Genomic DNA, 12,100 nt, shown 5'->3' with positions numbered 1-12,100 from the left:
AACAAGAAAACTAAACCACAACACCTAGCTTAACTGTTTTGTTCTGCAGCATCACACTGACAAATGAGGAAGCACTACAGGACCTAAATCTGCTTTAAATAGTCAACTGGAAGTTGCTAATTAGTAGAGAGTAAGAGATCCTATCAAAGAAAAATGCTTTATGAGGTGGACATCTGGGATAGGTGGGACATAAAAAGGAGGGAGGGAACCTAGTAATTTGGGAAAGGTTTTTCTCCTGGGAGTTGAATAAGTCAACAAAGTAATACTCTTGTGTAAAGGATGAGGCACAATGCTGAATACCAAAATGCACGAGAAAGAATGTAGTCTGCTTGATATATACAGTAATTTTCTTGCTATTTTCAGCGTTGGAAAAGCCTCAGCTGGACTCCTCTGGCATTGCAGTTCAAGAGGATGTGGACCAGCTGGAAAGAGTGCAAAGAGGAGCATTGAGAGTAATTAGAGGTCTTGGATATGACCAAGGAGGTAAGAGCTAATCAAGTTACATGGTTCAGCTTCTAGAAGAGAAGACTTTGGATAATGCAGGAATAATCCTCAAGCATGCAGGAAGTAGAATTGAGCTGTAAAAAGGACAGAAATAGTCTTTGTTAAAAGCCTATAGTTTATTTAATAGGAAGTTCTGGTCTTATGAAGAAAGAGGGTTAAACAATAGGGAGAACAGTGAGGATAATGAAATATTGGAGTTTTTGACTTCAGGGCAAACATGTTAGGCAAATATCTGTCACAAATGATCATTATAGATGATCCTTCCTAGGGCAGGGAGATCAGCCAGATGACTTCCTGAGGTATTTTCTTTCCCTGTTTTTCCATGATTCCATCCTGAGGTTGGGCTCAGTAATGCAGGTTTGTTAGTCTAGTCTGAGGGTCATATTTCAGGACAGGATTTTAAAAAGAGCTTTGAAAAATTTTGTTGAGATTTAGGTGCCTACCTCCCTTTTTATCCTTTGGAAAATCACAGCCTGTAAAAGTACTTTTCATCCAGACAAAGTCAGGTAATTTTATGCATGTTGATATTGAAATCCTCTGGCTAAATCTGTGTTTCCCTGAAATGTTTCTGCTTGCTCCAACATGCCCTTGTATGTTAAATTATTATTTTTCTGGATGAATCATTCTGAGAACATTCAACATATCAAGCTGGGTATAAAAATGTGCAGTCAGAATGCGAGCTAATCAACAGCAGCTTTTATATATGCAAAAAAGGACAATTTCCAGGTCTCCCTACTGGCTCTGAGTAATCCAAATATCAGAGTGAACAATAAACTGGCCCAATCAGCAGACAGCCCCATGGGAAGCAGAGATGTGGCAAAGACTGACTGATCTAGCATGAAAACAGATTTTTAAATGAATAAAGTAAAAAACAGCATGAAATTCTGTTGAATCTTTCTTATGAGCTGTGCATAGTGCCTGTCCTTTTTACTTCATCTGTGCTCTACAGCATTGAACCTCTCTGTTGGCTATTGCAACTGCTCTCCTGGTGTCCTTTTATGTCCCATCAGTAGTTGTGCCCTGTTGCTCCACTGATTTCTCCAAGGAGACTTTTCCATCTTTCTTCATGTCTTCCACCAAGAATAAAGGAGCAAGTTATATTTGGGTTAGGAAGTCAAGCATCTGCACTCGTGTGTGAGCCAAAAAAACTCCATGACTGAAATGTGCCTGTCCTCTGCCTGACAGCCAAGGGAGTAGTTCATTAACCCAGAAGCCTGGTGTTCTGCTTCTGAGTCTAAGGAACTTAAATTCACATTTCTCAAAAGTGTACTTTCTACACAAGGAAAGAAAGAGAAACTAGAATTGTTCCTCAACCTTTCTTCTCAAACTGGCTTCTCTTTGGAGAAGGCATGCCTAGTGCAGGAGAAAAAACAGATACAACAGTCTGTTGAGAAAAGGGAGAAGAGTGCCTGCTTGCAACTCAGCCATTGAAGCACTTATCATGGAGCAGAGGACCTGTACAGAGGACCTCTAACTTTGGTTTTCTGAAAACTGAAGGAACATGAGAACCCATTGTATGAACCACATTTTTAAAAGAAAAAATAATAATCTGTCAGTGACAGATTAATGGATACTTCCGTGCAGAAATACATTGAGCTCTCACTGATCTCAGTCTCACACCCAGATGACTTTTGGCTCTCAGTCTAAGAAAGATTTTTTTCAGAGATGTTTCCCTCTTCTACATTTCCTGCTTTCTGGTTGATTGCCCTGTACATACCCCCCTTACCCTTTTACAAGGGAATTTAATAGCAGATATTTCTCTGCATTTACTGAATAAGGGAAATTTGGAGAATGCCTTAAGCTCTTGTAGTCCTGGAGGTAGATGTCCTTTTCTAAGTTCCACCCTGCAGAATTCCCTCTGCATCTTTGTGCTCAAACTGTCACTATCAGCACTCTGCCATTCTGTAAGGCTGGTTTGCCTGCTTTTACCCTCTGCTTTGCAGCCCCCCTCGTACTATAAATGCTTCCCTTCCTCTTTTATCATGCTATACTTCTTGCTTGCAAGAGCTTCCCACTTCCTTAGTTATTATTCCAGTTTGTTAAACCACCTTTTTCCTGTTAGTAGTCCAGAAAAGAATAGAATAGAAGGGATCCACATCGAGTCCAGCTCCGGGCCCTGCACACAAGACAACCCCAAGAGCCACACCATGTCCCTGTATTCCCCTTTGGGTGTTCTGGCAATGTACACTTTGAGGCTCAGAGATGCAATTTCCAGTACGAGTGTGGTGCTCAGGCACCCTGCAGCTCCCTCAGCCAGGGAGCATGGGACAGTGCCTCTCTTGTTCCTTTGGGGCTTAGGGTGAGGCATTCCTGCATTCCTCACCTACTGCTTCCTTCAGACCAGCCAGCCTCCCATATGCACACTTGATTTTTACCAGCTTGTTTTTGTCCTTAAGCCTCTGCACTCTCTGGGTGGTACATTGGTGCCGTGGTATTGTGACAAAGTGCCAGCAGTGCAGAGAGAAAGCCCCTCGGGATGATCTTCATCCTTGCAGTGCTTGGGATCAGCAGCAGAATGATCTGTGGTAAAGCTGGCATGAAAAATATTTGTCTTTTCAAATTAAGTGGCTTTGGCCTGTTTTCCATCACAACAGCGGCAGCACGTGGCATTGGCACAGCCAGTCCTGCTGCTCCCCTGTGGGAGGGGAGCCTCTGCCAGCCCCCCAAAAGCAGCTGTCAGCAGACCTACCCATGTGGCCTTGAGCCCAGTCGAGGGACCACACTGTGCAAGGTCACCAGTGATCCCTAAGACAGGCTTTTGGTAGCTGGTGGCAAGATGGGGATACCCTGGGAAAACAATCGTGATGTCTCCACAAGGTAATGGCCCAAAGGTTTGAAGCCAAGGCCACTGTTCAGTCCTGGGGCAGTACTGTACTACTACAATTATAGACAGCTCCTGAAGATCCCAGTCTCAGTTCTCATTTATGAAATATTTATTTAATGTTCTACTAAATATTTAATTATCTTGTCAATATTCTTTAAATAACTCTCTCTCCCTGTTTTAATTTAAACTCACTAAACCCAGCATTTTCAGAATGAAATGTCCTAAGTTATAAAGACAAAATGTTGTGACTTTTGTGGTGAAAGTATTTTAAAAAATGTTGTATTCATGAAGGATTTTCTTCATTCAAAACTTGCAGTTAAATATCCTTCTTGATAAACACTTCTCCCTCTATTCTGCTGGGCACACAAACTAAATGAGGTTAAGCTGTAAATGTGTATGGATTCCAGTTGTCTTGACTACTGTGAATGTTTGCCTAAATCAAGCTGTAAGCAATTAAAAATAAGCATCTGTCTTCTTGAAGCACAGTGTGCCTTCATCTGCTTCTTGACCCCCAGTCTTTCAGAATATAGCTCCTTTCTGCTTTTTCTTTGGGTGTCTTCCAGCCCTACTGTATTTTCCATTTCACCTCCTTCAGCAGTGTGACTAAGCACCTCTTGAGGGTTAGTCTGTGACACGGTCAGTTCCTTTGAGTTGGTAATTTCTGGGAGTTATACAGCTGGACTCATATTTTTCAGTTTCCTTTCATCCCATTTTTTCCCCCCATTGGAATGGCTCAAGGAAGTGAACACAAGCTAAAATCTACATGTTTTACTTTGAAGGCTTAACAGGAGATACTGATCTATGTGTCTACTCTGTTTTTACAATAAGAAAGTTATTATGAGTTCAGTGCAGATCTTCCCTTACGTATGCAAAGCTGAAGATATTGGGCAATTACTATTTCTAGTAGAAAGCAATACATTCTGAGCAGTTCTGGAACATCACATATATGAGCTTTCCTCTTTCTGCCATCCAGATTCTCTTTTAATGAAGGAATTACCTTGCTGGTCATCACTCATATTCTTAAGGTGCATTTGCTCCCAGAAGCTACTTTCATATTCTGTTTTAGGCCTTCTGGCATGTTAAAATCATCCATTGCTGTGTAGACTGGTGCAGCCTTTATGATTTTTACTGTGATTAAACTTGGCGAGATTGACATATTGGATTTAAGGATAAGTGTCTGGGTTAAAGTGTAGGCCAGATGACTAGAAAAAAGAAAGAAAAGCCAGAGTGAAGGCACGTTGGAGGCTGGAGGGATATAGTCCTCTGCTGCCTCAGCTTGGGCTGGACAGTTCAGGCAAGTCTAACTCTGGTCTCAGACTCTCATGATTGATAAACTTTACTCACACACTGGTGTCAATAGGATTATGTGTCAGGTTAAATTAGATGAATAAGTGTTTGCTAGCTTGGAGCTTTGGACAATACACACTACTGAAGAGCACATGAACAGTATTATTGTGGGCAGCTGGACTCTCAACTCTGAGTCAACATCACTCGAGGAGCTTTAGTCTTCTGTTAGAAAGTGCTCTAACTTAAAAATAAACAAAATAAAATTAAGCACAAAAGTCTAGTTTTCCACATCTTCGGTGTGTCCAGGGTACATTTCCTTCTAATCTAAACCTGCTCTTCTTCAGACAGCTGCAATTTCCAGTTGTAGTTCCCTGGGACAGCTGGGTGCTAACTGTGTGTGCCGACTGAGCTCTGGGCAGTGGTGTGGCTGTTTGCTAACTCAGTGCTGCTATCAGGGAAACTGCAACCTTCCTCCTTCTCATCAGGAATTAAATGTGCTTTCCTTATCCATATCTATAAATCTGATCATTTTAAGCAGTTGCTTCTCGTGTTTCTTAATCAATCAGGTTTGTGCTCTACTGTTAATCTGAATGAAAATTTACGAAGTGCTCTTGGGTTTGGGTCTGCACAGACACTCAGAGGGCTTGGCTTTTCCTCTTACAGCTAATGAAGAAAGGTCCTGCCTATTTAAAGTCAGCATTAAATGCTTGTTGACTTGAATATATCAAGAAAGTTTCTGTATTAAAGGACTTTCCAAGTTGTTCAGAGCCTCCAGAAGTGTTTTTAGTTAGTACGCTTTTAATGTAGGCTGCTGTGAGGTGAAGGAGGAGACTGAGCAATGTGTGAAATGTGGTTTATTTGTTCTTCCAGAAAGGGCTCAAAATAACAATTTGTGTTTTGGATGTGAAGTGTGAAGAGGTTATCTGGCTGACCTGGAATCACACAGGGTCTCTGCAGCAGGGCTAGAAAACAGTCCTCTGTCTTTCAGTGTGATGCTGCAGTTAGGGATGTATGAAACAGCAATGAACTCTGAAGTGACCTCTGTTACAAACCCAAATTCTTACGTGCTGTTATCTTTTTCTGAGTTTTTGTAGGCTACTCGCACCATATTCAGAGGGTATTTTTTTTCACAGTAATTCATGCACTAAAAAAATGATGCATTTAACTTTGAATGCTTATTGATGCGAAAAAACAGACTTCTGAATCTTGGGTATAAAGGGTATCAAGGTGAATATATTCAACAAGAACCTGAGCACCTTTTCCCTCAGTTCGATGTCAGAAAAGTCTAAAACCAAAAGAGAGGCCCCTGTAACTCCCCTATGGCAGTCTTGCAAGGATACAACCACAGCAGGGACAGACTGAGGTGTGAGCCCTGAGATTGGCTGTAATAGAGTTATCAGATTCTGGTTTTCTTCATTAACCTTTGATCTCCAAATTCCTGTGTTGTAAGTCCAGCTGTGGCAAGGCAACACTGATAACACAAGGAAATCCAAGGGAAGTTGAAACTGCACTCTCAGTTGTCATCACCTTGTTTGCCAAAGGTGTGTGGTGATGGTCAAGAAGCAGGCATTGAAAACACTATGAGGATTTTTTTTTCCCAAGGAAAAGCTAAGCATGAGAATAAGGGGGATATGTCTGAAGATCAGTTTTGCTTTGCATATGTCATCAGTGCATCAGGGAGAGTGAAAGTTGGAAATGAGACTCTGGCTGTCTAGATACCTGAAGAAGTGTAAGATTTACTGTTTTCTGACCTGTACTTTTGGTAAGACGTGTTTTTGTGGGCCAATTCAGACTTTTTTGTTGTTTTTGTTAGTGAATGCAATATTAAAATACACATGACATTGCTGTTATGGTAAGCCAGCAAAGGAGCAGTAGCTCTTCTACAACTCTCAGTTATTCAACAGTGGTATTTTTTAGCTTTCTCTCTTTTCCCTCTACCAACCCCCCTTTCCCTTCATCCTTGGGCAACTGGTAGCTGTACCTTACCAGTACATCCCATCTGCATGGGAACAGCTGGATGGGGCAAGTCCACTTAGTTTACTGCCTGCCAGGACAACTGTCTCAAGTCAGGGAATCCCCAGGCAGGATGAAACGAACATTGGTCACTTATTGTGGGCAGTGGGGACATGTCTAGTACTCCACTTATTTTGGATAATTTTAGAGTCCCCTTAGGCTCTGTGACACATGTTGTAGAGCAGATCAGTCTGTGAACTGCCCTTTTTCATGCTGGCTGCAGGATTGGTGGTCTGAAAGCAACCAAGACTGGGATTCACAGTTGAAATCCAATGTTTGGGTCTTTGGGAGGTACTGTCTCCTGATTTTTATAAACTTTGTTTCATAATCCCCATGCCTCCAACTTGAGTGAGGTGAGAACATAGATCTAAGTAATCTATTTTCCAGAAATTTTCTGAAGCATTAAGAACAGGAGTAATACTTTCCAGAAAGTGTCAATACTCTGCAGTGGCTCTTTCGGAGGGGATGTGCCAATCTTGAGAACTCCTTTCATGTTACTGCTCTTTCATCAAAGCTTCTCATTATCCAACAATTCAGATCAACATACCATCAACTTTATTTTCTTCTCTTTAAATGCCATTGCATTTCATCCTGGAATTAATGTACAGTGCCACTGAAACTCTTCTTAATTTTGACCAAGCAGCTCTCATTTTTGGATGAAGATGTTCTTGCAGTTATGTCAAGTTCTGTAAACAATTACACAGCAATCACAAAAGCAGGGAGATTTAAGAGATCAGACTAAACCCCAGAAGCTGGGGCTTTACCCTGGGGCACATATGGGATTTTGAAGTTTGGAATGGTGTGGGCCTATCTCAGGAATGATTAGCATTCAGGAATGACAGCCCAAGTACCTTGTCCCTTATCTCATGTGTTTGTCCCTTATCACTGTGTCAATTGTCAGCGCTGCTAGTCTGGCTCATGTTTTAGGTGGCCTCTGGACCTCTGACTCTTTAGTTGACATATGGGCAAATATGATGCCTCTGGTAGAGTTTTGCATGCTTGGGATCTGAGAGAGAAGAAAATCATAGGGTCTGGATGCAAGGTAATGAAACTAGTTTAATTCTTTTCTTTCTTAATCAAAAGTTCTATTTAGACTGTATGAAAATGAATGAAAGTACATATTTAAGCCTTAGCTCTGGACAAACCTGCCCAAGAAACCTCTACTAAAGATTTCATGAAAGTAAGTTGATGAGCTTGTTTTCTCTTCATGTTTCTTTAGCACTGAACTAATTTCTGGATTTTTATTTCTCTGGGTGGAGTTTGATAATATCCTTGACTTGGAGGTGAAAGTGTAACATTACCTTTCAAGTGTAACCACATCTACACCTCTGAGGTACCCTGCTCTCCTCCGAGTCAAAAGGAATGAATTGTTTAACAACTGCTGGTTCTTCCTTTACTAACTGGTACATCTTAAGTGAAGGGTTTCAGTATTTTGTTCCAGATTGCTCAGACGAATTCTTGTATTTGGTCGAGTTCCTGTATTGGAGTGAACTGTGTTCCATTCAACATGTCAGTTGCTATGACAGTGTTTGAAAATAAATACTTTAAAGATATTTCTAACTGTTTTGAGGCATACAGCATTCAGGTCTGTTGAGGATATTGTATAACTGACAGCTGTCTTTCAGGACTATAAAATATTTAAGATTTTTTTGGGTTTGTATTATGTGCAGTAACTGGTGTGCATTTAGAAGACAGGAGGAGGGAATAAGCTTCATATGCTCTTATAGGGGGAGAAAATCCACGAGGCTTTGCTCTTCCTTGGATGCACTGAAGCGTTTAAGACCAGGGGGAATGGCTTTAAACTGACAGAGGGTAGATTCAGATCGGATGTTAGGAAGAAATTCTTCACTGTCAGGGTGGTGAGGCACTGGCACAGATTGACCAGAGAAGCTGCCCCAATCCCTGGCAGTGATCCAGAGGAAGGTGTCCCTGCCCACGGCAGAGGGGTTGGAACAAGATGATACTTTAAGGTCCCTTCCAACCCTTCTATGATTTGGGGTTAATATGTTATAGGCAACTGCTAGAGAAACTTTCTTCACTGTCTTTTACCACTGTATATATATATATATGAGCCCAAATAAAAAGTAGAGTATTTACAATAGGCAGTCAGTCTCTTAAACATTTCCCTTTTAATCAAGATCAGAAAATATTTATTATATTTACACGTGCCCAGATCTTCTCACTGTCACATCTAACTCTTTGAAAGGCAGGAACACTAATGCTATTGCATGGAGGGGTGGGAAGTAGTAGTGTTTTGGAATGATACAGCAAGAGAGATTTGATTTTAAAGGATAATTTAGAAAACAATTTCTCAGTGATACCTGTAGAGGATATCTTCTGCTTGGGCACAGTGTAATCAAATGTTTTTCTGCTGCTTTTCTTGTTTGAAAATGGACATTAAAAAGCATGGTATGGCTGAAGTTCTCTTTGTGCTGTGCTGTGAACATGGCAAGATTTTGTGGTTTTGGTGATTTTTTTTGTGTGTTTGGGGTTTTTTTGTTCCCCCCCCCCAACTTTTTATTATTCCACGATTCTCATCTGTTAGAACTAGTCATTTAGAGAAAGGAAATTGCTCAAAAATACAACTTAAACTGAATCTTTAAATGAGCTAATTTCAGTGTTGAGAAAGAGAATATAGAAATATTTACTCTTCTTGAAAACCAAGAAGACAAAACCACCACACAAGTGAATTTAGAGACTCAATTTATCTATCTATCCATTTATTTATTTATTTGTTTGTTTATTTATTTACGTTAAAGCACTTCTTTCCCCCCAGAATACTCCATGGGAGAGTCAGTTAATTGTTACTGCTTCAGGGAACTTAAGGTAAAAACACTGAGGTTTTTTTAATGATCTTATTGCTTAAAATATATGGTTCTGTTGTCTATATTTTGCATGCTGTCCCAAGGAAGTTTTGATGTATTGTGAAGAGCAAGGTTATTACAATTAATTTAATTGGAATTCTGCTTTATTACAACGGTTGTTTGAAACTATGTTTAGCCAAGCAGGAACCATCACAAATTTTAATAAAGTTTAATTAAACTCCATTATGTTTGTTTCTCCTTGGTGTATTAATTTTTCCAACAGATAGTATATATAGATAAATGTAAAAATATTTATGCTGTACCTATATATAGACATGCAGATATATCAGCAGACATAATTTAAATTTATGGAAGAGTTCTAGTAAATAATTAACACATGAAAGTTGCAGTATGTAATTATTACCACCCAGGTAAAAACATAATAAATGTTACTGAAAGCTACTGGGCAGGTTGTTCTATGCTGTAGTAACCTTAGAGATACAGTTTTGTACTGTGATGACACCTACATATATATGTAATGCATATCACTGCCCATACTGCTGACTGCTGTGTCCTTTTCTGATGATAAATTACCTAAAGGTAGAAGTGGTTGCAGAGATCCAAATGGCACCTCAGGTTTAAGCTCTGAATGGACACTTTAGCAGCAAGTCTGAACCTATTTAAGCCTCGACTATTTTTTTTTTTAAAAACATATGCAATATATCAAGCAGAAAAATCCATTTAAAGAAAACACAATAATAGAAAGCTCTCCCAGGATGATGAGTACTGTTATAGAGGGCTGTCATTTGATGCAAACATGATTTTGCAGTTATCTTCAATAAAAACTGTGAGGGAAAATAACGAGAGCTCATGGAAGATGTCTTTGCCCAGACAAAGCTGGGCTATTCACACACCCTTAGGGCAATTACTTGAAAAAATATTCCCCCTGGAGACTAGAATCCTTTCGTGAGCCTCAGAAAGCAAAAGCTTTCTCCTGAAACTTATGGTATTACCAGCAAGATCCTTGGGACAGGGGTAGTCTCAGTTTTTGGCAATGCTGGAGCCTGGTGCTTCTGTTGTGCTAAACTGTATGTTAAAAGACCAGCTTCTCTGCTTTGAGCCTGAAAACATTTTTTAGTAATTAACTCTTCAGAGAGGTGACACCAGCCTGAGTAACTCAGAAGTCCAGTTTCTGCTGCTCCCTTAACCGCAGGAGCGCTTGGCCACCTCGGTGATGTGAGCTGCAGGAGAGGCTCATCTCCACTTTCCCCAGTGGAAAGAATGCAGTTCTTTGTGCCTGCTTAGTAAGATGTATGATGGGAGATGTTCAACCGCACTATCAAGCTGGGTTCTAAGAGAATAAGACATTGAGTGGTGGGATTGTGCAGTTGCTGGGCCAGAGCTTCAGAAACGCAAGTGCCGAAGGAGTGACCCCATCACCTGCCAGCACAGGGGCCAAACGCTGCTCCCCAACCGTGGTCTGGCTGCTGAATAAACCTCCTGACTCCATCGAGGTTGTGCTGAGCACAGAGGTGAAATGCATGCTCATACACCTTGATGCAGAAGAGCCACGGTTTCTCCTTGGGAGCTCCCATGGGGGAAATGCTGGAAAGCACGTGAGCACGTTATGTTGGCACTGCACGGTATAGGATAGAACAACACAGACTCACCATGTCCCTTTCTGCAGCAGCTCTACCACTTGCAAACTGCAACAGGGGAGTTTGTAAGGGCAGTGAATGCCCTCCAGTGGCAGAAAACAGGGTTGGATCATTGTTTTCCATAATTGTTATGGAATTGGTGTTCACAGTTCAAATTCAGTCTATAGAGTGTGCACCATTAGTGAGCATCCCTGTCTCTTGACTTGCAGTGCACAACAGCCCACAACAAAGAGCTTTTTCGTGCTTCATCTTTTTAGCTTGTTTTGATGCAGCTAGTGCCCAGTCTCCTCTCTCACTATGGACCAGTAGCCTGGAAGTTGAAAACTGGCCCAGCAGATTTTCACTCTGACCTGCAACAGAGTTTAAACATTTGGAAATCACATTACCATGAGCATCTTAAACCAAAATTAAGTGGTGCATTATTTTTTTCCATATGAAACTCAGTCTTCACAAAAACAAGTTTGCAGATGACACAAAACTGGGAGGAGCTGTTGACTTCTTCAGAGGCAGGGAGGCCCTCAGAGAGACCTGGACAAATGAGAGGACTGGGCAATCACCAACTGTGTGAAGAACAAGAATTAATTTACTGTTTCCCATGGGCAGGCAGGTGTTCATCCCTCTCCAGGAGGGTTACTTGGGAAGACAAATCCATCACTCCAAGCATCCCCCACCCCTCTTCCTCCTTCTTCCCTCCACTTCATATACTGAGCATGATGCCATGGTCTGGAATATCCCTTTGGTCAGTTGGGGTCACCTCTGCTGGCTGTGTCTCCTCCCAACCTCCCATTCATTCCCAGTGTCCTTGCCAACCTGGCAGTCTAAAAAGCAGAAAAGGCCTTGGCTCTGTCTAAGCGCTGCTGAGCAGTAACAAAAACATCTCTACATTATCAACACTGTGTTCAGCACAAACCCAAAACACAGCCCCACAGCAGCCACTGTGAAGAAAATGAACTCCACCCCAGCCAAAACCAGCACACCGTTTTATTTGTAACTTTTAAAGTAAGGCTTTC

Source organism: Chiroxiphia lanceolata, chromosome 6 (assembly GCF_009829145.1).
Source record: "Chiroxiphia lanceolata isolate bChiLan1 chromosome 6, bChiLan1.pri, whole genome shotgun sequence".
Lineage (NCBI taxonomy): Eukaryota > Metazoa > Chordata > Aves > Passeriformes > Pipridae > Chiroxiphia > Chiroxiphia lanceolata.
Note: the sequence above shows the minus strand (reverse complement) of the source record.